The sequence below is a fragment of the Artemia sp. Qi Xiang Cuo genome, chromosome 14 (genome assembly GCF_049724085.1).
Source record: "Artemia sp. Qi Xiang Cuo chromosome 14, ASM4972408v1, whole genome shotgun sequence".
Taxonomy (NCBI): Eukaryota; Metazoa; Arthropoda; class Branchiopoda; order Anostraca; family Artemiidae; genus Artemia; species Artemia sp. Qi Xiang Cuo.
The window spans coordinates 43,798,649-43,824,496 of record NC_142807.1 but is presented as its reverse complement, the minus strand read 5'-3'; the positions used below and the strand labels follow the sequence as shown (position 1 = coordinate 43,824,496).

Genomic DNA, 25,848 nt, shown 5'->3' with positions numbered 1-25,848 from the left:
GAACAAAATACCTATCTTAAAATTTTTATTGGATGTGTTTGGGGAAATGGTGGGCGTAGAAGGGGTGTTAATTACCCTCGAATCACTTTCGGCTATTAAAAAGGGCACAAGCCCTTCCAATTTCTAATCGAATGAGGCCTTTTTGAAGTTTCTACGAACATTCCTTCGATACGAAGTGCCTTGGCTTAAACAAAAAAAAAATGCATTGTGCCAGCATCATTCTTTACTTAGGCAACGCTATTGCGCTGCCTATGATACGATAAGTCGTCATATTGCTATAAGCAGTTATAGCATGTTGATCCGTAAACTATTTTTAGCTGTATATTACTTAGGCACTTTTTAAGCTGTATATTACTTAGGCAGCACTATTACGCTACCTAAGTAAAGAACGATGCTGGCACAATGCATTTTTTTCAGTACCACCCACTATCTTGTTTACCTTATGGACACAATATGTAACACACTCGAAAAACCCAATACCTGGCTCAATGTTATCGCTATTGACTTGCAAAAAACTTTTGATTTAATCAACCACAATATACTATTAGAAAAACTATCTAATGACTTTCAAGTTGACCCTTATTTAATTAGAATAATTGCGTCTTTCCTCTCTAATAGAACGCAAGTAGTGAAATACCTGAATGTATATTCTGATCCCCTCCCAATTTATAATGGTGTGCCCCAAGAAACCCTCTTAGGTCCAATTTTATTTCTTACAATGATAAACAGCCTTGGTTTTTATTTTCCGGAAAGATGGAAATCCGTTGATGATCTAACTGTCACTCTCTTAGAGACATGTTTAAAAAATTTAAAAAGCAACCCAATGGACATCTTGGAATTGATATCAGCCAAAGCTCTTACTGATGATTAATTAAAAAAAATTTTTCCATAAAATAAGCTTTTAAAAGAAACGTAAAGAACTCCATTAAACAAAAAATGAGCAAAAACAATATAAAATAAACTACCAACCGTGAAACTACCGCAAATCAGCATCGATAAATAAATGAAACCCAGAAGGAACAGAAATTACAATAATTAACCGAGTCAAACTCAAAACGAGCAGAAATTAACATAAGTCGGGCGCAAAACCCCTATGCCTTCCCAAGGCCAGAAAAAAATTTGCACTTTACTCAAAAAATATTAATGTTTTGACTTTTATAACTTTAACAAATTAAATAATATTAGCATTTTGATTACTAAATATCAGTATATGTATATTAAACTGACAATGCACATTTATTTGTATTTTTTCAGTAAAGTGCAAATTTTGTTCTGGCCTTGGGAAGGCATACGCGTTTTGCGCCCAATTTATGTTAATTTCTGCTCGTTTTGAGTTTGACTCGGTTGATTATTGTAATTTCTGTTAATGGAGTTCTTTACTTTTCTTTGAAAAAACTATTTTGTGGAAAAAGCTTTTTTAAATTAATTTCTGTTCGTTTTATATCTACATAGTCTTTTCAGGGGAGAAGAAAATGATACTTTAAATCTTTTTATTTTTTAAGACTTTACAGGTTGGCCTAGTATTTGTATACCGGAGAAACATATTCAGCAATTTTTAACAACATACACCCTTTTAAAAATCTGGACACAAATAGTAATGTATAATTTAGTTTCATACCTCCTCTAGTTGACCTGAAATGGAAAACTTGATACCATTCGCAAAAACAATATGTTTTTCTTTGATAGCTTGGATAGACTTACGCTATTTTGATTTGGTTAAATTATAAGAGCAGAAATGGGAGGGTCGGCGTGGGAGGGGGGGCGTGGGAGGATGGGAGTGGAAGGGGGATTAGTTGCCCTCAAATCACTTTCTACTATTAAAAATGGCATCAGTCCTTTCTATTTTCAATCAAATGAGCCCTTCTCGAAGTTCCAACAACAACTCCTTCGATACAAAGTGCCCTGGTCTAAACAACAACAACAACAAAAATAATACATTATACCCACTTTGATCTTTACTATAAAAATGTCAAGCCTTCCAATCACTTTCGACTATTAAAAAGGGCACTAGGCCTTTCGATTTTCAATCGAATGAGACCTTTTAGAAACGACAACGCTTTCTGTAAACACCTTATATGCCCCCAGGGCATAAATTAAAACCCTTACCCTAAGGTCTGTTAGGGTGGTTGTCATCCTCTAAGACCAAATTTCCAGAACTTTCAGCTACGTTAAACAACATGGCTATCTCAAAATTTTGATTAGATGTGTTTGGGAAAATGGTGGGCGTGAGAGGGGTGTTGGTCACCTTCCAATCACTTTCGACTATTAAAAGGTCACAAGCCACTCTAATTTCCAATTGAATGAGCGCTTTTCGAAGTTTCTACGACAACTTCTTCGATACGATAACTTACAACCCTTGCACTGAGGGCTCTGAGGGGGTTATCATCCTAAAAGACCTATTTTCCAGAACATTCAACAACGTTGAACAAAATAGGTATCTCAAACTTTTGATTGGATGTGTTTTTGATAATGGTAGGCGTGAGAGGGGCGTAAGTCCCTATCGAATCACTTTCAACTATTAAAAAAGGCATTTGCCCTTTCAATTTCCAATGTAATGAGCCCTTTTGATGTTTCTAAGACAACTCTTTCAATAAAAACTTTATATGCCCCGGGGCATAACTTACAACCCTTGCCTTGAGGGTTGTGGGAGGAGGAGTTGTCATCCTTAAAGACCTAATTTCCCAAATTTCCAACTGCGTTGAATAAAATGGCTATCTAAAAATTTTGATTGGATGTGTTTGGGGAAAAGATGGGCGTGAGAGGGGGGGGCTTAGTTGGCCTCAAATCACTTTCGACTATTAAAAAGGGTACTATCCCTTTGAATTTCAAATCGAATAAGCCCTTTTCTAAGTTTCTACGACAAAGATTTCAATAAAAACCATATATGCCCCCAGGGCATAACTTAAAACCCTTGCCCTGAGTGCTGTAGTAGTAAGGCCATAGGCACTTGAAACCCTACCCGCAAACCTACGCCTGAGGCATTTGCGGGTAGGTTTTCAAGTAAATGGGTTACCAGGGTCATTTGCAAAGAGGTATCATTTCTATAGAAGCTATAGTAATTTGAAATATCATATGGAATTTGCTTGAAGCTATATATTTTGTCTACGCGCCCGGACCAAACAGGTTTTTCTGGTAGTCCTATTCTACAGGTCATTACACCATTGCCAAGATTGATTATTATAACTGTTTGTGTTATTATGTTTTTAATAACCGTAATATTGCTAACTAAAAGTATTTAGTTTAGTTTACGGTCATAAAATTAGGACTTTTTTTTTAAAATTTTTTTATTGAAAAAAAAAATGAGTGGTGCCTTTTAATTAAATGATGAAGACGAATTACCCGACAGCAGCAGCAGCAGCGAAAAGATAGTAACTCATGTAGATATGTGATTAACCGCTGGCTGTAGACTATATCTTGAATTGGATATTATGCACGTGAGATACATGATATCATTAAGCAAATTTAAGCAGGAGGAGCAGTTATGTTTTGATTATAAAATAAATATTATCCATATAAATACAGTCCGTTCATTATTAGATTTCATGTCTAAATATCTTGATGATAACGAAATACATCAGTGATTGACATTTTTATAACTATGACCAGAAAAAATGTTTTCTAACTCACTGGTATTTTTTTTTCTATATCAGAATAGTCTATATTTCCTAGGGTACAAAAAGGAAATTCTGTTTAGTCTGAAGTTGATCGTGAGAGAGTTAGGAATAAAAAAAAAAAAAAATGGATAGATTCGAGAAAGATTGAATCATGAGGAAACTAGTTCTTATAGAAAGACGTTTGATTCTAGAGGATTATTTTAAATAGTTGTATATTAAAAGGAAGATATTTTCTCGAGGAATGCTTGTCGATATAATGAAAACTGATTCTCCATCATTAGACTATTGTATGAAGATTCTACAACATGGTCCAAATGTATTTATACAATTTATTGATATATTGATCCTGACACAACAAAATTTTAGTCTTGGTATTCTTTTAAACACTAATTTAAAAACATAGGACTTTTTTTCATAAAACAGATTTTGTTGTAGGTTAATTTACTCCTCTCTCTCTCTCAGAAATTATTGTTGTTTTTGTTAGCCCATTTTCATTGTGGCAGTGAGAGAGTTAACACATTACAAAATGTCACATAAATGTTCATTATGTATGTAAACACAGGGAAGCTGGTCATCATGTCAGAAATGCAAAATGATTTAGGAATATAATGAAAAGTGTAGATTATGCGATCCGTATAAATTACACAGATGATATGCTATACAAATTAAATGTTGTAATTCCTGTCTTGAAGAGGTGTGCAACTCTCATCCTAGAGGCTACCTATGCTCCAATTGTCATTATGAAAAATGCAAGCAGTGGGAGAGTACATATACCGGTATGATTGGAAAGAATCCTAACCGTGATTTTAGTTTATTGCTACGAGATTGGTATCGTCGTGGTTTTAGATTGTTCTGGAAGGAGGAACCGGGTCAACGATTCAACTGTTGGAACAACAAGAGAATTTGGTATCTATGTCATCGTTGCGAAGAGATTGGGTCTTATCATTATAATCGCACTGATTTTTATTTGGCTGTGACGGAATGTGATTCGACACTTGAGGACACTGTTTGTGAAATTACTTCAAATAAGCAAATTGAAAAATGTGAATTCTATAGAATGAATGAGAATAGTATCATTGACTATACAAATAGATATGACAAGAGTGAAGTCAAACTCTACTGTAGAAAATGTGACCCTGACATTGCAGTACATCAGGATCAGTGCACGCTGAATTCAGATAATCTATCTGCACTAGTCGTTGTCGACAAACACCTAGTAGTGGATGAAATCTAAAGAGTAGAAAAGTCATTTTATCATGTATATAATTTTTTTTATTAATAAACAATTTCACATACATCTTTAGAACATTTTATTCTTAGGGCACTATAATCAATATTAAATACACTTGTAAGTATATTTTCCACTAGAAAGTCGTTCAAGCGAGGTAAGTCAACGTAGAAGTTGAGAAACTGCTTGTAGGTGTAGCCACGACATCTGAACATTAAAAAGAGTAGTGAATGAAATCCACACGTCTTAGTCGTTAAATCCTGTAATCTACGTTGATTTTGAATAATGGTTTTCCCACTGCTTTCACTAAAGTTGCTGAGGTATGGAATGTAGAATTTATACAAGAGGCCAAGACGATAAAAAAAATCAACTTTCTTTGCTGTTTGAAAGATACATAACCACTAACCAGTCGTCAAATTCGATGAACTGCTTTTAACAATTATTAGGATATTGTTATCACTTGAAATTTTTTCACTGAAGTCTGAAGGTAGGCAATAGGACTTGTAGTGGGACATGTATGAATCCATACTAAATACGTTGATTATTTGATTTGTGTTCATGGTGCTAGGTCTAGTAGAACACTGCCGTCGGGTGTGATTTCCCAATAAGTTTCAAATTGACTCAGTGATATTAGTGTGATACTCTCAGTCAGAGCATTGGCAAATGTACACTCTAAACGTACATTCCCTGTTCGTACTATGCTCATATCCTGAGTCCCTGGCAAGTCCAAAACAATAACCCCATGATTTTTTGAAAACATTGAATCGGTTATTCCATTTTTAAATAGTTGAGAGTCATGATCTAGGGATTCCATGGTCAACTCATCCGAGTTATATAGGATTTTCTGTCGAGCTATAGAGTGTACATTGTAATACCACTCACTTTGCACACAAAGCTAGATAGTTCAAAAAACTTAAAATCATGGGGTGATTCGGTTCAGGATCCAACGGCGCTACCACTCTTCACAAAGGCCAAAGCCAATTTTGATGGGATTTCTCCATTGATAAATGATGAATCGCTATAGCTACGAGAGCCGGTGGCAATGTGACGTTGATTGGTGATTGTATGGGGGACAAGAAGTTTAATGTTGTTACCATTGGCTCTTAGCTTCTCCACTGCCAATGTAACAGAGCTCATAACTTGTTGTTTTTGGACGTGGAGAATTTTCGATGCGATATTGACCTTTGCATTTGATATTTTAAGAAGTGTTTTTCTCAAAATGAAATTTAATGGTACCATCTACTACTTTATATCTATCTTGACTTTGGGGGGGTAGCCATTGGGATATATTGAATATCTCATGATTTAATTTTCCAACTAGATGATACTCCTGGATCATTGCAGCAGTCAACTCACCGTTAGTATTAACACCTCTTCGATGTTCAGAGCCCAGCGATTGCCCTCTCATCTCCTTGTACGCCTTTAGCGTCATCCTCATAAATTGTATGTAGCTTACATAGTTTGATAAATTATTACTAGTGCTCACCAATGTTCCATTAATAAATACATTAATTTGTTTGAATAGGTTATGTAGAATACAGTTTACAGAGGAGAGACCATCGCCGGCATTGGGAGTCGTATTATATGTCATTTTCTTCACCAGAAGATTTAAATCAATAAAAATTGACGACAAATCAATGAAATAACCTTCATTTTAAAATATTTGAGTTTGGATATTGTCCGAGAGAGGGGGTTCAGTGTGAAAGGGTTAAGAAGAATCATACTTGAAGCTGACCTACACAATATAATCACTGATCAGATTCGACGAGTAAGTGATTGATTGATGTAATTCATGGTAAGTGAGGTAAGTAATCTTCAGAGAAAACCTTCTTCTTTGATCTCAAACTATTGTTCTTTTTCTTCTTCTTCTTCTGGGACCTATTGTACCTTAGTGTTTGATTCCTGAAAGTCATTTTTAATTTGCTTTGCTTCATAACTGACAAGAGACTGATGATTTAATTACGTAAACGCATCCTTTTAAACATCTCCCCATATCTTCTAGATGTTAAGTGTTCGCCAACGGCTCTTGCTGAAGACATTATAGTTTCCTTAACACTCTCCTTGAAATTCTTAGCCGACACCCAGTCCTATAGTGTGGAGGCAGCAAAATTTGACGCAGCAGGTACAAGATATTTTCTGGCAAGGTGTATTGCAGAACGAAATAGCCTAGCATACCAGCTACCAAGACCAGAGCCAGACATTTTAGTACGCGCTTTTAAGTAGTCCAATCCATTGCCTATTTGACGTGGACTCAAAGCACCAACATAACAGTCAATATCGGGACAGACAAATGGAATTCTTCTATTATTCATTTTTTAGGTGATTGTACCGTCGTCGTTGACAATGGGTCGAAAATGACATGTAATCACTGCTAAGCCTTTTGAAATTGCAAGAGAATCACCTAAGTCGGTTCTTAGTGTTAACTGACAGAGTTCCAAATAGGAAGTGTTTGCAGGAATATACTGAAGATACCTTTTATTGTAGTGAGGAGCATGGTCTCGGTTGGTTCTTTTTTCAGGAACTCATAGAAGGAGGACATTTAAATTACCAACCAGAAATTTTTCCTAAAATAAGGCTTATAGAAATATATATGTATTCACGTAAAATCCTGGTGTGAAGTCTGAGGAAATGATTAGTGTAATCAGCATTTCTATTAGTGATTATATTTAGTTTAAATCCAAAAAAGTCCTACAGGTTATCATTGAGAATAACCTTTTCACTGGCAATAGGTGAATTAATTTAGATCTTGCCCTCCTCCTTTGAATAGTTGAAATGAAAAGCTCCTTTTTACGAGCAGAAATTCTTTTATTGATAGTACGACATAAATCATTCATGCAGGTGAGCTCCTCGTAGGGTAATTCAACATATGGATAATCCATCCAATTGATTTTTTGAATTTCTTCTTGATCACCTGGTGGTGGTGGCCAATCATAGGGTACAATTTTTATTTCATATTTGATATCCTTTCTCAGTTTTTAGTTTGCATACTTGAATATAAAGTCGATAATAGTAAATTCATACGCACCTCAAAAAGTGACAGTGGGTGAGGGTTTTGTCCAAAAATCACTGGTTGCATTCAACTCACTGTAAAGAGGATCACAAACGTTGGACATGAAAGTTACATAAAAATCATTAGGCATTGTCAATATCTTCAACACCGATCCAAAAATCAAAATCGGAGTTGTATGCTAGCCATCGAACAAGTAACTGTTTCTTACCACCACGAGTACGTGTCTTTAATATCTTGTCAATTTGATAGATTTCACTGGCATTTTCAAATTTTTGTAGTTCATAGTCATAAAAGCCACCGAGAATTTCCTCATCTTTTGTATCACTCAGGTGATAGGTGTTCTGTCTAGTGTCTAGGATCTTTTCCATATTAAAAACTTTTTTGGACCAGAAGTAAGTCCACTATTCATTAACATGACCTTAATTATTAATTCGAACCGCATCAGCAGAAGTGAATTTATTTTTCATATTTTTGACAGCTAACGATTTACTGAAATACTGTTTAAGAAAGTTGTCAATTGCGTTATGATCAGAATGATTAACTTCCGTTGGCGTAGAGTTGGACAATGATCGATGACGTCGTTGATTATAAATCAACATTATATTATATTGATCATTAATATCTGCCGGTATTATATTTTATGCAACATCTCTTTCTTCTTCTAGTCAAATACTACTAATCATTTGTTCGGCCCACGCCGTATTTCTCGGAATGTTTGTATCCTACATCTTTGTAATATATTTTTCCACTATTGTTGCAACATGAGGATTAACAAATTCACTACCGCGATCTTTTTGAATTTTCTTATACGAATCCTGTTGGAGAATACTTTCAATGGCCTGAGCAATTTCAACACCTCTCTGATCGCAATGGAATTGCATATGCATAACGACTATAAACACTGATTGCAAGTAGGATGTACTTGTACGGTGTATTGTGACATCGTTGAAGCTCATCTAGAGTGAAGAGATCTGCTTGCATTATATGCAATGGGTAAAAGGCTTTAGTTTTTCGATATTGATTGGCACGAAGTCTATGATTTCTATGCGGAGTGTAGCGTAATTCATTTTCTAGATGGTCTTGTACATTTTTAGTGTGAACACAAGTGACTTTTGAAAGAGTTGTGGGGGAACTTAAACTCCCCGCCTCACCAATATTTTCATAAACACCTTTCAGAACTTTAACCATTTTAAACGTCAACACGTTGTGTAATGACCGCTACCCTTTTGTATACTGGCCGGTGGTGGTGATGATGATGACTTGATACGTCTTTCCTTTTGTCTAGCTATCAGCGGTGTGCTAGTATTTTCCAAAATTGATTTAAAATCTTCTTCTCCCACTTCATATTTTAATGATGACAATTTTTTTGATGTTTATGATGATGATGCAGGTTAATTTATTTTTTTTAGACTTTTTATATTGGCAATAATGATTTCGTGGTCGTTTGTTAAATTTGGAAAGTTGTAGATATGTGAGTCAAATGACGGTAGTACTTCAAGACTTGTTAACCTATAAGTGATCAAATCAATTTTAATATAGCTCTTGCCATGACTGTTTATACATGAACCATTGCTCTCAACTTGAATGTTACCACGTTCCATGATATAGGATAGGATTGGTGTTATTTTTTCAAGAAGATTGTTGGGGCTTATTTTGACAAATTTAGAAAAAAAATAATACAATTATACGTTCTTCAATTTTTTTCCAGCAGCAGCAGCAGCAGATTGTTGAGGAGATGATTCTTTTTTGGGGTCAGCAGCAGCAGCAGTGGGCTTCGAGCGATATGCCTTCTGTTTGTCCACTTGGAGAAGTGCACTTTGAAGTAAAAGTAGTGTTTTATCATCCTCAATATTCTCATTGTCAAGGAATTTACTCAGATTGTTCTCAAAGTGTTCGACGGGTGAGAGAGCGAGTTCTATTGGAGTCAATTTATAGGGTTTTGCCATTCTCTGTCTAGAGACAACTGTTTACAAGTCCTGCAATTATTGGCAGTAAAAGTGTGAAAAAGCTACCACCTGCCTGAAGAAGTCGTTTCCTTTTAAAATCCTTTCCTTTCTTTTTAGAGGCCCCTGTACGTAAACTGGACCAATATTGCTTTGCATGTTTCTTAAATACTTCTGGCAATTGAACAATTACCTCGAACAAAATTAAAAAAAGTTCGGATATTAGAATAATGAAATCGTTTTCAATACCATGTTTGAGCATTGCTTTCCTAAGCGGAGGTTATGAAGTGCTTAGAACTGAAAAAAAATGTATATTTTCATTTAGTTTCTTCAGTGTCATCATGACAACTAATAGGTGTTTTTATTGTTCACAGGGAAATATACTGTAATTTCATTGTCAAAAATATCTGTGACTAAACGCAGATCCTGTGTTTTTTTTTTATTAATATCCATTATTTTGTTTCCGTTGGTTTTTTTAGTTGCATTTTTTTTTGCTGGGAGCATAATTTTGTTGGCATCCTTATAAATTTTTTTATTGAGAGTTATTTGCGTGCTAGAACCACGAACAACACTGTAGATGATATAGTAGGTGCAGTTCAATGCAAGTGTTCGCATACATTTAATCTGATGAAAGAGATTGTGTAGAACCAGAGTAACGGACATCTGTTCATGATGAGAGCGAACAGTGAACAGTTGTAGCATTTTCTGGGACCATTGTTCAATAGATTCAGCCAGATCGTCAATGATCAGCCAAGAATTTTGTTCAATAGTGCTGAAAACATCAAATCCATGTATGAATTGTATCTGCACCAGCCCGATGGTTGTGATTGTGGCAATCGCTTTTATTCTATCATATGACTCCTGCCAAATATTCGATCCCTAGAAGATTTTTTTTCGGCTTTTCCTATACCAATTTATAACAGATTTTACGTATTCTATCCAAGATAGTTGTTTTGCATGACATTGACGGTCCACACAGAAACATTATGAATTATGTTTTAAATTGATACATATTCCTTTCAATAGTTAACCTGGAAAATTAACTGTAGACTATGGGTGTCCTATGTCTAAATAATTTCCCTATTAATACTACTACTCCGTTCAAGAATAATAATAACGAGAAGAAGAAGAATAAAGAATAATATTTTCTTTTATTATATACATAAAAAGGTAACAATACTTAAAAAAAAATACTACATTGAAAAAGGCACATTAAACATTAATAAAAAAAAAATACACTTGTTTTTAATTTATTTATAAAAAAAAAACAACATTTACATAACCACTAGAAAAAAACACAAACACTTAAATAAATACACTTTTTTTTTCTGTTTATTTATTTATAAAAAAATACAACATTTATTGGACTAATGTGCACACACACACACTTGTGAAAAAATATAAGCCACGGGGATTGAAAGCTGGGCAAATGTTGAGGTTCCCCCCTCCCCCCCGGGGGGCGGTCCCGGCGGCGGCCAGGGCCAGACGTAAATACTTTACATTTCCCTGTCTGGCAAACACACACACACACATGGAAATTTTCTGTTGATAGAAAAAAAAAGAATTAAAAAAAAACCGACGGACCCCCCAAAAAAAACACCATCCCCCCCCCGTTATACTTTTTTTTTTAGTTAATTTAATTTAAATTTTTTATAACGAGTTGTTTTCTGTAATATTTACATTAAAAACGGTCTGAAATTAAATAATGCCTGTGTGGTAGTACCTTCACACCATCCTTAAGTACAGAGACTTTGTCCGATATGGAAGATAAGGCGTTTTTCTCAACTCTAACTGTGTAGTTTTTAAATTGTAAAGAGAGTATAACCCTGAATTTAATCCGTGGCACCAAAATGAGTTCCACACCTTTTCTATAAAAACAGAGGTTGAAATTATTTCTTAAAAAGTGTGTAGGTACCCCCTTGCAAACTTGTTTGATATCCTTGACGTGCGTTTCCATACAGTATACCTTCGGTCCAGGAAACACAGCACTGGATATCAGATCGCTACCCGTTTCAGATTTTTACATTAACAATTGAATTGGGGCCTGGCGTTTCACGAGCTCGGGGTAGAGGGATTTATGCAAGTTAGTGCAGTCCATTCGTGAGGTAATTTACTCGCTATTTTCCAAATCATTGAATAGATTTTCTATTTTTAATTTTAACTGGAGTGAATCAGTGTCCCCGTATCAAACCTGAACTTGTCCCTCAATCGGCCACTGTACCTTGCGTACATTATAATAAAATGATAACATGAGTTTCTTGGATTTTTCCGTTATTTCACTTCCACCCACAATATTTTTATTTAATACAATGTTTCTTTTCTTTCGATTCATGATCACATATTAGAGTCAATGATCGTGAACGATATTTAGTTTGGATCTGCACTGATTTGAGCACTATCTTTGTGTTTGGTAGCAATGTCACATTGACTTCTGTGTCGTACACTCACGCTCATTTTACCGGAAGCAGAGTTCAATATGAGTTTATAGACTACTTTTTAAGCCTTTGTTTTTGCTTGTGTACGCTTACTGACAATGCTGTCAATACACATATTCATGTAAGGCTTGTGATCAAAGTGGAGGGCTCTGTGAATCTTTGTGACCTTGAAATCATTGGACAACATGCATTTCAATAGCAAGCGATGAACAACTAGAGTCTGTTTCGGGCTGAAATCGGCACTTAGTTTTTGTTTTGAAGGTACCAGTGCATACTCCCATCCTCTACTAAAGATAAATTGTAGGGACTCAGAGAGTTCCTACCCACCGGTCTATTTATGCACGGAAAAACAAAGTCTTTTACCGAGTCATGGATTTCCATGGGTATTTCACCGTCAATTTCAAAAAACCATCCCTGTGCCCCATTCTCCTCAACACTGGCAGTGTCGGGGAAATTCGAAGCACAGGGATTGTCAAGCCATTTATAATTGCCACCCGGCAAACAGTAATTAGGCATTGCCTATGGGTAAATATAATTCATATCCGCAGAAACTGCGCCCGAGTTTTCATCGGTGTGCTGTCCACTAAGATTAGTTTTCATGATACGATCTCCGTGAAAATCATACCCACCCCTAATTGATCTCTCTACAAAAAGATTCTGATCCACTACGTCAATTTGAGATATTTCTTCTTTTCTGATTTTAATTATAAATTAAAACAACAAAAGGGGGGTGGAAAAAAAATACCAAAAAAACCCATAGATTCAAAAAATATTTTATACGAATTTTTGAACACAAAGTACATAATAGTTAGTACGTCACTTGCCAATTAAAGCTTAAAATAATCCCACACGTTATGAATTCCTCCCTGTGTCCGAAACCTCTTTGCAAATTCGTTGTAGCTAGTGCTGCACTCACTCTCAGTGAGAGACTTGTAAAAAGCTTCGATGGGAGGTAGTGACACCTCATCTAGCCTCGAGCCTGAGTTGTAATAATCATATGGATATATACCCTTACACGTTAATAAATCATACATTTCATCATCGGGGAAGCGCTGTTTGAGGAGGGGAAGCTATCAAAATTGTCACTGTTCTGCACCTGAATCAATTGACTTAAAGATTTGGGGAAGAAGCTGAAAGAGTCTAAAAAACGGATTTTAGTCAGGTACGTGTTACCCTTGTCAACTGTTTTCCACATGAATTCTAGTAGCAGTATCGTTTCTAATGATTTGGGTATGATATTATATGAAAAAGAACCATATATTAATGCGTCATCTACAACTTATCCCTTGAAAGTGCGGGCCTACAACTTTAGAACAAAATTTAAGTAGTAATTGGAATTGTGTATAATAACAGGTCCGAAATATTTTTTTATAACTTTTAAATTGCATGACTGATGTGCTAAACCTCTAGAGTTACTCCCCCCCGATGTAATTTCCTGCCACAAATGATCATGGTCGATCACCTTCCTCCTCCCCCCATTCCCAACACCATCATCAAATTCTCCCTTGCAAACTCAGCACATTTTACGATTTTTAATGGCAACTATGTCATCTGGTGATAGGAGCATAGGATAGTTCGTATAACGAAGGCGCGAAATTGCACCGTTCCCTGTTTTGATTAGACTGGCCAATGCCAAGCATATGCAGTCTTCACCGTCACTCAAAATCTCCCCTACCTCCCGCACTTGCTTGGTATTTTTTGGAATCTCGTTGAGTGTGAGCGTAAAAGACCTGTATGGCTTAATACATTTTAAAATGATTTGAATTTGATGGACCTCACACATCTGTCAGCTTAGCCTCGCAGTTTAACGCAATCGTATTGCTCTATTGGAGCGTGTTTTGAAAATTTTTTAAACATCATATTGCTCTATCTACACTAACTATCTCCACAGCCTGGTATCCATGACGTTTACAGTGTTTCATGTGATGCTTTAACTACAACTCAGATCGAAATATTTAGAGACATGTGTGGCAGAAAAAACAAACACCACCTCGCTGTTTACCTACCTACAAAAAACTTATATTTTCCGGGATCAGATCGGATAGGCACGCTGACTTGTAGTATGACGTTGGAAGAGATAGACTACACACACAAAATTGTATTGATTCAATTGAAGGAGTCCGCACTGGAAATAATAAACCCTTCTTATCGGAATGCTGAACCTCTTCAATGTCTGGCTCCTAATGTTAAACCGTGACACCAATCCTGAAATGTGCATAAACCTGCTCAAAAATATATCGTTACTTTAATCTCAAGGGATATTGATCATTAAAACAGTTAAAATTTCCTTTGGGGAACTTTGAACCCACCCTATCATTAACCGCCATTTTGTCCAACTTTTTCTTAGTGGCATCTTTTTGAAGTGGTCTGTATGCCGCAATTAAAAACGCATACTTGAAACACTGCAGCCTCGTATCGAAACAGATTCGTTGTATCCCCTGACACCCCTCTAAATCTGAATGATATTTTAATTCAATTGCCCTCCCTCCCCACTCACCACCTCGTAAAAAGAAAACCATTTTAAACCTAAAGATTTTAACAGTTAAAAATTAAATAAATACAAACACCGATACAATACCCCCCTCGGGTTCATTGTCCCCATGACATCGAATAAGAGTTGTCCAATTTAGAAAAACATCCCCATAATTAGATAATTCCTGGTCCATTGCCATGATATCTGTGTGCCAGTATTTCGAATATATATCACCCACACTGTAATTTAAAAAAAATATTTTTAGTGCTGTTTATGCTGTTAACCTTAGACCCACTCCCCAACCCCCACTTTTGTGATCTATACAGGCGCGACTCTTATCAGTCTATGAATTTGTAATTATCAAGGGGGCTTGTAGTATATCCCCCGAAACTATAGAATTGAAAGGATCACCAATCGTGGTGCTGTAGAGCAGTGGGTAATAAAAGGCAGATTTTAAGAGAAAAAAATCCAGACTAGGGGGTGCTCATGGTGTTGTAATACTAGTTAGATCCATATCATGGAGTGGACGGGTGGTAGGAGACAGAGACTTGTCAATAGAACCACCCCCAGTCTGTTTGATCATATTGGGGGGATGTGGTATTAGGTCCCCTAATAAATAATCCACTGTGTTTGGGGACAATTGGTCGAGCCAGCCTGTATTGTCCTCTGATGGAATTTCGTTAAGAGGACCCGGTTCAGATTTACTTGTAACATCACCTAAATATTCACGCATGAAACTATCTGTCCACCCCGGATCCTCAAGCATGTCAATATCACAGCTTAAGTCATCCAGGCTGGCCATTTCCCCAAAAACATCGTTAAGGAAGCCACTTTCCCACTCCAAATTCTCTAGAACCAGCGTGGCTGCATCCCTGGACTCTGCTGGTGGTGACAGAATTGGTCCTGTAAATATAGTCGCTTCATCACTCAATGGTGTCGCTGCTGGTGCTATATTTTTAATCTGTAGAAAAAAAAAGTTTTATTTTTTATGTAAAATAACCATTTTTTTTATAGTTAATAAACTTTGTCAATTTCTCATAGTCACTGTCCCACCATCACCACCACCTTAACAATTAAAAGAAGAAGAAAAAAAGTTACATTGCCTTATGTATTTCATAATGTCAACTGAACATGTTAAAAAAATATATATTTTTTTTTTTTTTTTTTATTCCGGAAAATGTAGTCTTATTCTTAGAAGGGTAAGTTTTAAAAATAAAATTATACAAAAAAAAAAAATGTTTTTTTTACAAAAATTTTTTTTAAAATAAAAATGCAAAATATGGGTCCAATTCGATTGTTTGAGCCTCTTCATTATAATTCTCAATGAAATTTGACCATCGTTCAAACGCTTGTTAATAATTAATTAAAAAAAACAAATTTTTTTCAACTGAAAGTAAGGAAAAACACTAAAACTTAAAATGAACCAAAATTATGACGTATATGAGGGGGGGGGGGTTCCCTCCTACTCAACACCTCGCCTTTCACGCAAAGTTCAAATGTTGTTCCAATTTATTAAAAATGACCCCTGACAAACAATGGACTATTTAAGAAACAAAATAAAACTAGTTAAATAAGTAAAAGCACTTGAGTCTAACGTTCTAGTTCCCATAGAAGGGGTGACCCCTCTCATCAAATAAATCAGTTCTGTTCTTTTTAAGTTTTCTTGTAGCTCAATGCATTAAGCCGAAAAACTTTCAATTGAAAGTTTTATTTATTTAAACTACTTTCTAGTTTAAAATCTAGTTTCTTATCTTTTTTAAAGTGTTCTGTGAAAACGTACACCACCTCAATATAGTTGTTATCGTCTCCAATTATAATGTCCTTAAGTTTTATTTTCTCTCACGTAACTCCCTCCCCCCAACCCTAACTCGACCACAAAAAAAAAACTGACCACGGCTTGATAATTAAACAAACAAAAAGATCAAATAACACAAAGTATAAAGCAACAAAAATTACGTCCTCCCCCCGAACATGGTAGGGCAAAGCACATCCACAAAGAACGATTCCTTATATTTTTTTGAATAAATATGGCAATTTCAAACTTTTAATCCGGTGACTTTGGGAAAAAATGATCATAGGTGGGGGCTTAGTTGCCGTCCAAATTCTTAGGTCACTTAAAAAGGACACTAGAACTTTTAATTTCTATTTGAATGAGGCCTCTCTCAATATTATAGGACCTCTGGGTGGATATGGTCACCCATGAAAAAAAACAAATAAATACGCATACTGATAGAAAAAAACTAATGTTTCTATTACAAACATTTTTTTAAATAAAAAGGCAAAATATTGTTCCCATTTAATTGTTTGAGCCTCTTCATTATAACTCTTAACGAAATTTGACCATCATTCAACTGACGCGGTATGCAGTAGGAACACTTGGTCCTCAGTGTCAGTTAACAGGCATGAACCCCATATGATGCTGGTTGATGGTTATGCATTCTCAATAATCCGCATTCTCCTGTGTCTTTTGTAAACGGATTTCTTTGAAGTTGACCGGGGCTAAATAAATATTACTAAGAGAGAATAACTTTTTTCTCCATCCATATCAACAATTAAATTGCAATTAAAATGTTGGATGGTCCTTTTTAGAACCCCCCTCCCCTCCCCCTCCCCTCTCCCGGGGAGGACCCGTGGGACCCGGGAGGCTCCTTAGGCGTTGGAAGATTGATACCCGTTTAAGGGGGGGGGCTCAGACGTCACAACACTGTTCAAATAGAACAGCCACAAAATCCTTCTCGAATACACCTAAGTGTTTCAATGAAATGAACAAACACGGGTTCACCCAAAGAAAATGTCTTAATTTAGCTGGAAAGACATAGTTGGAAATTATCAAAAAACCTTTTTCCCTGTTTAAATCGACTATCGAAGATACGCGTCTGGTTATTCAAAGTACGATTTGCATGAGACCAACTTTGAATTCAAATCGGATTAAAAAGCAATGGGAGATCTGATAAGTAGCGGATGCATGCAAATGCCCTTGGCGTAAAAATACCATTCTAAAAGTGCGATCCAAGTTTTTATCACAGAATTGTTTAAGTTTTTTTTTTTTCAAATATTTTTTTTTTTACTAAAATTAAAATTTGTATTTTTGCCTTATAATTCCTCTTGGTTTGAAGTTACGAGGTAAGGTTTTTTTTTGTTATAGAACTGCATGATTATAAGTCATTTATGTATACTGCTTATGGTGATAACTAAATAAATCAGAATAGTTTTTAGAAAAAAATTTTAAGTTTTATTCATTAAAATCTCGGCACCTGAAAAGATTTAACTTATCTTTTAGAATAGGCATCGAAAAAAAAAATTATGCATATACTTACAAAATCTGACTGGGCTTCTAATTCTGAACTCCTTGGAAAAACTTGAAGGGGCTCAAGCTGACAATCTTCAGTAGGCTGGGCTGAGGCATTATATAAAGCAGTCCATTCCCTTTTCAAGTTCCTTCCAGCTGACATGGAGCTAACACTGGTGTCAGAGGACCTTTGCATTAAAAAATTCGTGGCAATTGGGTGGTCCAGGTCGTGTTTATTTCTAGAAGCGAATTTGATTACTCATTGTCTTGAAGCTTGAAGTAATATAAATGATCTTTGTATGTTCCTATTTTCCTAAGGGGGGGTACTGTATGGGCCAACTAAATTGAAAAAAAAAAGGTAGAATTTAAAATTAAAAAAAAATTCAATGTTTTTTTTTAAAAAAAATAATGTTATTTTATTCATTTGAATTAGTTTAAAACATTTTTTTTTTCAAAATATACAATCAATTTTCAAAAAAAATCCCAAAAAAGGTTAACTGATCATGATAAAAATCACACCGTAAATGCAGACTGGCCTGGAAGTATTTTAAAAAACACCCCTACAAAAAAAAAAAAAAAAAAAAAAAAAAAAAAAGACCCCGTAATCTTAAACAATTAAGAGAATTATTTTTTGTTTTAAGAACAAAATAAAAATAGGCTTATAAGTATATAAGTACCCTTAGTTCCTGTGTAAGGAAAGAATTTCTTCCTTAACTTAATGACAAGACAATTTCTTTTCTTATTATAATAATGAAAAAATTTTTACTCACCAGAAATTGCTTTGAATTATCCATTTTCCATGTATATTCTTACACAAAATATCAGTTGTGTTATGTTAAATAAACTATTCGAAACTTTTGAGGAATCTATTTGAAACTTGTATATATAAAAAACATAATCGGCATCTAAAAAGATACACTGGTTTTTCCGATACGTATCTAACCTAAAAAAAAAACTTGTATATCATGAAATAGAAATTCAGTTAATTGCGTCAGAAAAAAACTTGAACCAAAACAGATTATAACCAACCTGTTTGGTATGGGCGCGTACGCAAAGTATATACCTTCAAGCAAATTCCATATGATATTTCAAATTACTATAGCTTCTATAGAAATGATACCTCTTTGCAAATGACCCTGGTAACCCAATTACTTGAAAACCTACCCGCAAATGCCTCAGGCGTAGGTTTGCGGGTAGGGTTTCAAGGGCCTATGGCCTTACTACTGCTGTGGGGGACTGTCCTCGTCAAAAACATATTTTCTATCTGGAAATCAACTGCGCTGAACAAAATGGTTATCCCAAAATTTTGATTGGATGTGTTTGGGGATAAGATGGACATCGGTGGGGGGCCTAATTGCCCTCCAATCACTTTCGACTATTAAAAAGGGCACTAGCCCTTTGAATTTCAAATCAAATGAGCCTTTTTGAAAGTTTTTATGACAACGCCTTTTATAAAAACCTTATATGCCCCCAGGGTATAACTTTAAACCCTTGCCCTGAGGGTTGTGGGGGAGTGTCCTCCTCAAAAACTTATTTTCTATCTGGAAATCAACTACGCTGAACAAAATGGCTATCTCAAAATTTTGACTGAATTTGTTTGGGGAAATGATGGGCGTGGGGGAGGGGGGCTAGTTGCCCTCCAATCACTTTCGAGTATTAAAAAGGGTACTAGCCTTTCGAATTTCAATTGAATGAGCCTGTTTTGAAGTTTCTACGACAACACCTTCTATAAAAACCATATATGGCCCCAGGGCATAACTTAAAATCTTTCCCTGAGGGTTGTGGGGGAGTGTCCTCCTCAAAAAATATTTTCTATTCGGAAATCACCTAAGCTGAACAAAATGGTTATCTCAAAATTTTTATTGGATGTGTTTGGGGGAATGACGGGCGGGGGGGGGCTAGTTACCCTCCAATCACTTTCGACTACTGAAAAGGGCACTTGAACTCTCAATTTCCAATCGAATGAGCCCCCTTTTAAGTTTCTACGACGGCCCCTTCCATATGAAGTGTCCTTCTCTAAAGGAAAAAAATAATACATAGTCCATTGTGCCAACATCGTTCTTATATGCCCTCAGGGCATCTTAAAGCCCTTGCTCTGAGGGTTGTGGGGGAGTGTCCTCCCCAAAAACATATTGTCTATCTGGAAATCAACTACGCTGAAAAAATGGCTATCTCAAAATTTTGATTGGATGTGTCTGGGGGAATGATGGGCAGGGGTTGGGCTAGTGGCCCTCAAATCACTTTCGACTATTAAGAAGGGCACTAGCCACTCCAATTTCCAATCGAATGAGCCCTTTTTGAAGTTTCTACGACAACTCCTTCGATACGAAGTGTCCGGCTGAAGAAAAAAAACACACATTGTGCTCACATCGTTCTTTACTCAGGTATGAAATATCATATGAAAGTCAACCCTTTAAAGTCAACTGTTCTTACTACTAATTTCCTTAAAACTCCCCCTTCTTTCTCCTGTCCAATCCCCCCTGAAATTTCTGTTACCACTATGAACTTACTCGGCGTTACCATCTCAAGCGACTTAAAATGGGATTGTCTTATTAATGACATCTTAAAACGTGCAAATGCCGCATTTTCCCTCCTTAAACTACTTTAAAAAAATTTAAATACCCTAAATCGCACTGTTTGAGGATTTTGCTGTCATTTGTACACCCCACCCTTGAGTACGCCTGTCCTGTTTGGCATACTGGCATCTCCATTGAATTGTTGGACAGAATAGAGGCAGTCCAAAAAAGGAGCCTAAAAATTATCTTTAATGAGGGTAAAGTACCTTATATTTCCCTTTTTAGGAGAGCTAATCTTGTCACCCTTAAGGAAAGGAGAGCAAAAATTACCTTGCGTTTTGCTAACAATGCCCTTCATAACCCTCAAACAACTCCCCTTTTCCCTGGTCAATATTCACCCCTTCGACCACGCCTCCCGCGCTCTGTTTCAACAAAAATCTCCCTTCTTGCCCCAATAAGAGTTTGCACTGAAAGATATAGAAGAACTTGTATCCCTTATATAGTTTACATTTTCAATCAGTTAATCTCCGCCGCCTGCCCCCCCCCCTCACTCACTTTTCACCCCATCGCTATTAATTGTGATGCCCATTTTGTAAATTTGGAGGTTTTTTTATTTATGTTTTTTAGCAACTAACTAACTTATGTTTCCGTTTTAATTTTTTTTTATCCCCTTGTTAATTTTTCGAGTTTTCATTTTTTTTTTTGGCATTTTTGCTGACTTGATATTGGCCTTCTAATTTTATGAGTTTAATTTGTTATTGTTTTTAACATATTACGTATTTGACATCGACCCTTTTATGATTTTCTGCTGTTGTTTGATTGTTTTTTTTTGTTCTTTTTTGTTCTTTTTTCGCTTTATTTGACGCTAAAGTGCGAATTCGGCTCTTTTGGGCTTGTGATAGCCGTTTTTCAGCTATAAATCTTATCTAATCAGTGTTACGAATATCTTTGGAGGATATGCAAAAATCCTTCAATTATGGTCTTATTAATAGAAGTTTTCTGCAAAAATAAATTTACGGCAACTTCAAACATTTTCGAGAGGGCCTAGAAAATGGTGTTGAATGGAAACATAAATTGAATCATCAAATCTGAAGAAAACTAAACAATATTTTATATTGGTTGCACTCTAAAAGAAAGAAAAAATGTGCTGTGCGTATCGACGAAAAATGTAATATCTAAAAAAGTATTATGAGACAGTGGAAAAATAAAAAAGAAACGCTTTGGAAGAAAGAAAAAATACTTTGAGCGTTTCGGCGAAAAATAAAATGCCAAAGCAGTATTACGTGACAGTGTTGTGCAAGCTGTCATTACACAACATGTGCACCGTCATTACGCAACGTTTGCTGACCTTTCATAAAAAGCATGCTGCCATTAAGTTGAAAGAAAGAAAAAATGTCTTGAACCTTTCGACGAAAAGTGAAACGTCTGAAAAGTATTATGTGACACTGATGTGTGTAGGCCTACTGTAATTACGTCAGATGTGCGTATTCAATCCAAATAAAAAATTTTCTTATTATTGACATCTGGGTTTTCTCTGGATATTCATGTCCTGAGTCAAGAGCCTTCAGACCATTTGATGCTAAGCTATACTAGCGTAAATCAGAATTTGGGTCATTTACCTTGAATAAATTATCTGTCATCAGCATCTATTGACGTAGTCTACTCCCTCAGACTGTAAGCTCCGTATTGTATACCATTGTATCTTTAGCAATATAACGTGTTCTGATTGGCTTATACGATGTACGTTTAGTATTGCACACACCCCCATTACTCGTTACCATGAATTGTCTGATCTCTTTTAGTAATTTAAAGTATACCCCAAATTTCATTATTTTACATATTAAATAATGATGGTAATTTGTCTTTCATTATACAAGAAGTGTTTTCATTGTTTGAAAATTCTTATTAGAAGAAGGGTGGCAGGCCTCGGTCCTTGGCCCTCTTTTATTTAACCTGTATCTAACGATCTAGTAGAAGGCATCAAATCAGAGATTCTACTGTATGCAAACGACACTAACCTGTATAAAGTAATCAAAACAGCTGCCGATAGACAATCTCTACAAGAGGACCTTGACAAGATCAATAGATGGTTGTCCAACTGGCTGATGGAAATCAATATCGACAAAAGCCAAAAGCTAAGATAGGGAAACCTACTATCTAGTATTACTACTATAGACTAGACTAGGAAACCTACTTATAGACTAGGAGACTTACCGATCACATCATGCCAGGAGGAGCGCAACTTGGGAGTTGTCGTTGACAGCAACCTCAACTTCCAGGCCCACTGTAAAAGCATTATTGGGAAAGCAAATCGTGTTGTAGGATTTTTAAGGCGCAATTTCACAATAAGACCCTTTGCCTCCTCTACAAAGCTCTAGTACCTCCAATCCTTGAATACGGTCATTGCACTACACGTCCCTTTTACAACAAAGACATCGAAGCTCTCGAAAAAGTTCAAAGACGAATAACAAAGCTCTGCCCGACTCTGAGAAACTTACCTTACGAAGATAGGCTCCACAAGCTCAAGCTTCCTTCGTTAGCTTCTCGACTGCACCAAGGAGACCTCATTGAGGTGTAAAAGCTTTACTACGACGCCTACGAAAACATCCAGGCTACCGATGTTCTCAACTTCAGCCACACGAACCTTCGCGGTCACAATGTCAAGCTTCAAGAGGAAGGGTTCCAAAGGAATATTGGCCGAAGGGCGTTCAAGAACCGAATAACACAACACTGGAACAAGCTCCCCTTCGAAGTCATCAATGCCAACTCACTAAACTCGTTCAAGCAGGAACTGGATAAATACAACGGTGAAAGTGCCTATAACTTTTGTCAATTTAAAAGATTTTTGTGGAGGCCCTGTGGCCTATTTGTTTTGCATTATGTTATTATTGTTATGACAAATTTTGACGAAAAAAATGGGTGAGAATTCAATAATTTTCTAATTTCTTTGCTAGCTAAAAGACAAATATACTCCTTTATAGGTCTTTTAACACTATTCGAAAATGTCTGAATCACCACCCTCCCAAATACACCCTCTGATTCGTCTCTTCCGATTCGCTATTTTGGGAGGTAACACTTTGCCATCGACTGACAATAAACTACATTTTAATAGCATTGTCACAAGAATTCGTCAAGTAGCTTTCTGAAGATGAAGCTCAAACATAGCGAATCACTAATTTTATGATAAAATTGCCAGTTTTTTAGGTAAAATTACCAAACCAAAAAAAAAAAAATCGCCAAACTTGGTGATATATCCAGAGCCGGATTTAAAGCTTTGACGCTTCTAGGTCCAAGTGGTTCTGACGCTCCGTTTTTACAAAATTTTCGGGAAAATCTCCGAAAATTCGGGGGAAATGGAAGCACTGAACAGAACGCAATTGAAGAACCAAAAGTAATGAAAGAGGCTAAAGAGGGAGTTCATACCATATTCTCAGCTGCCACTCATGGGAGACAAATGGCAGTTTATAAGTGGCCACGGAATTCCTGGGTTATGTTAAAATCACTTTTATGTGAATAGGCAGCGCGGAGGTAGGGTGCTCCTGGCACTTCAACGATAAATCACACCAGTACAGTTTTGGTTAAGAAAAAAATCACTCAGTGAGAATTTTTTGCGCCCCCTGGCATTGTTGCATCCCTAGGTCTGCGTCTAGTGGGCCTATTGGTAAATCTGGGCCTGGAAATACCACCAATGGCGGTAATCCAGGGCATGCATACCGTACCAACTAATAAGCTGCAGTTGACTACTTTGGGTAGGTCAAAAGAAAAATTGTGAAAAAGGCAGAGCCAAATGCTTGGTGATTTTTGGATCAACTATTGTGAGCTATGGTAGAAACATTTGGAGGATGGAACATTCTCAGATCAGTTTGATAAAGAAGATTCCATTCTCACGCTAGCTAATTCAGTTATTAATGGAGGTTCCTTTATTGTGATCACCAGGGGCAAATCTCGAGCATTTTATTGGGGGAGGAGAGGGTCCATGTCTAGATAGTTAAAGGGCATGGGATGTATAATATTTTTTCTCCACATTGTTGGGGGGGAGGGGCAACTGCCCGCCTTACGACCCCCAAACGACACCCCTGGTGATCACCTAATTTCTGGCTCATTCACTTGATACTGTCTACGTTCACTTTTAAAGCCAAGGAGGCCGTACTATTACAGAGCTCTGAACGCGCGCTGAGAATTAAACATTTTCTCTGGAATCCTCTTCTTCTGGTTCTTCATTTAGTTTGATTTTTGATCTCGTGAAGATTGGATAAATTTGCGTGGATTTTAAAATTCAGATACGGACTAAACTTTCCAAAGTATTGGATTGTAAGCTAATTGAACTTATTTTGATGTCTAATACAGGCTACCTTTAAATAACATTTTAGTCTAAACTGCTTTTCCATTTAGGAAAAAAATAGAGAGAAAAACGTGTGTAATTTCAATAAAGCAATGGAACAAAAACGATAACAAAACATTAATTCATAATAAAAAAAATCTGAATATTTCGGCTCCACGTCCGGGAGCCTTTCTCAACGGAAAGAAAAAAACAACTTTGATGAAGGAAAAATAGGTTTCTTTTTAAATAAAACCATCTAAAAAAATGGCAGATTAAATACACGGGAGAAAGAAAAATGGTACTGTTCTATTAGCTAGGTAACACGCGAGAATTGGTTCGTTTATGTGACGCGAAAAACTAATCAAGTCGCTTTGACTGGCCAGACAAACAGTGGTTTCTCACTCCCTGAACAATATTTATACTTTTGTCTGTTGGGATTTAGAGGCATAAAAGGGGTAAATTTTTTGTTATTCATATTATTAACTTACTAATAAAGTAAACATACCACTCGATACCTTTTTTTATGCTCTTTCCAAATATAATAATCATTTTAATCGGAAATGAATTTTACCTTCTCCCCTATATATACCAATTCTGGGTATATATTTGCACATAAGGGGGAGGCGGGGAAAAAGTTTAAACTTACCTCTCATTTACATCAGAAATAAAATTTACCCCTACCACCCTAATGTGGGGTAGGGGTAATAACCTATTACCCTGAATTGGGTAATAGGTTATTATATACCCTGAATTGGTATATATAGGGGTGGAGGTAAAATTCATATCCGACAAGAATGATTATTATATTTGGAAAGAGCACAAAGAAAGGCATCGAGTGGTATGTTTACTTTATTCATAAGTCAATAATATGAATAACGAAAAATTTACCAAAAAAGGTACCTAGGTTAGGTTCCGTGTTTAATATATGCTATGCTTTACCCCCCCCCTTAATATGCAAATATATAGCCCAAATTTGTTTCTAAACTATTATATTTTCATCATATTTTGTTTTATTTCAT

At 36.1% G+C, this 25,848-nt stretch overlaps 1 protein-coding gene across 3 annotated transcripts in view; it reads left to right on the top strand.

Annotated features, from left to right (window-relative positions):
• The first annotated feature begins 24,750 nt into the window (after positions 1 to 24,750).
• Positions 24,751 to 25,848, top strand: part of LOC148944499 (uncharacterized) — a 457,232-nt gene continuing 456,134 nt past the window's right edge. For all 3 annotated transcript variants that reach the window (XR_016142881.1, XR_016142880.1, XM_089100628.1), the window contains exon 1: positions 24,751 to 24,819. The gene's annotated coding sequence lies outside the window, so the exon portion shown is untranslated. The remainder of the gene's footprint in view (positions 24,820 to 25,848) is intronic.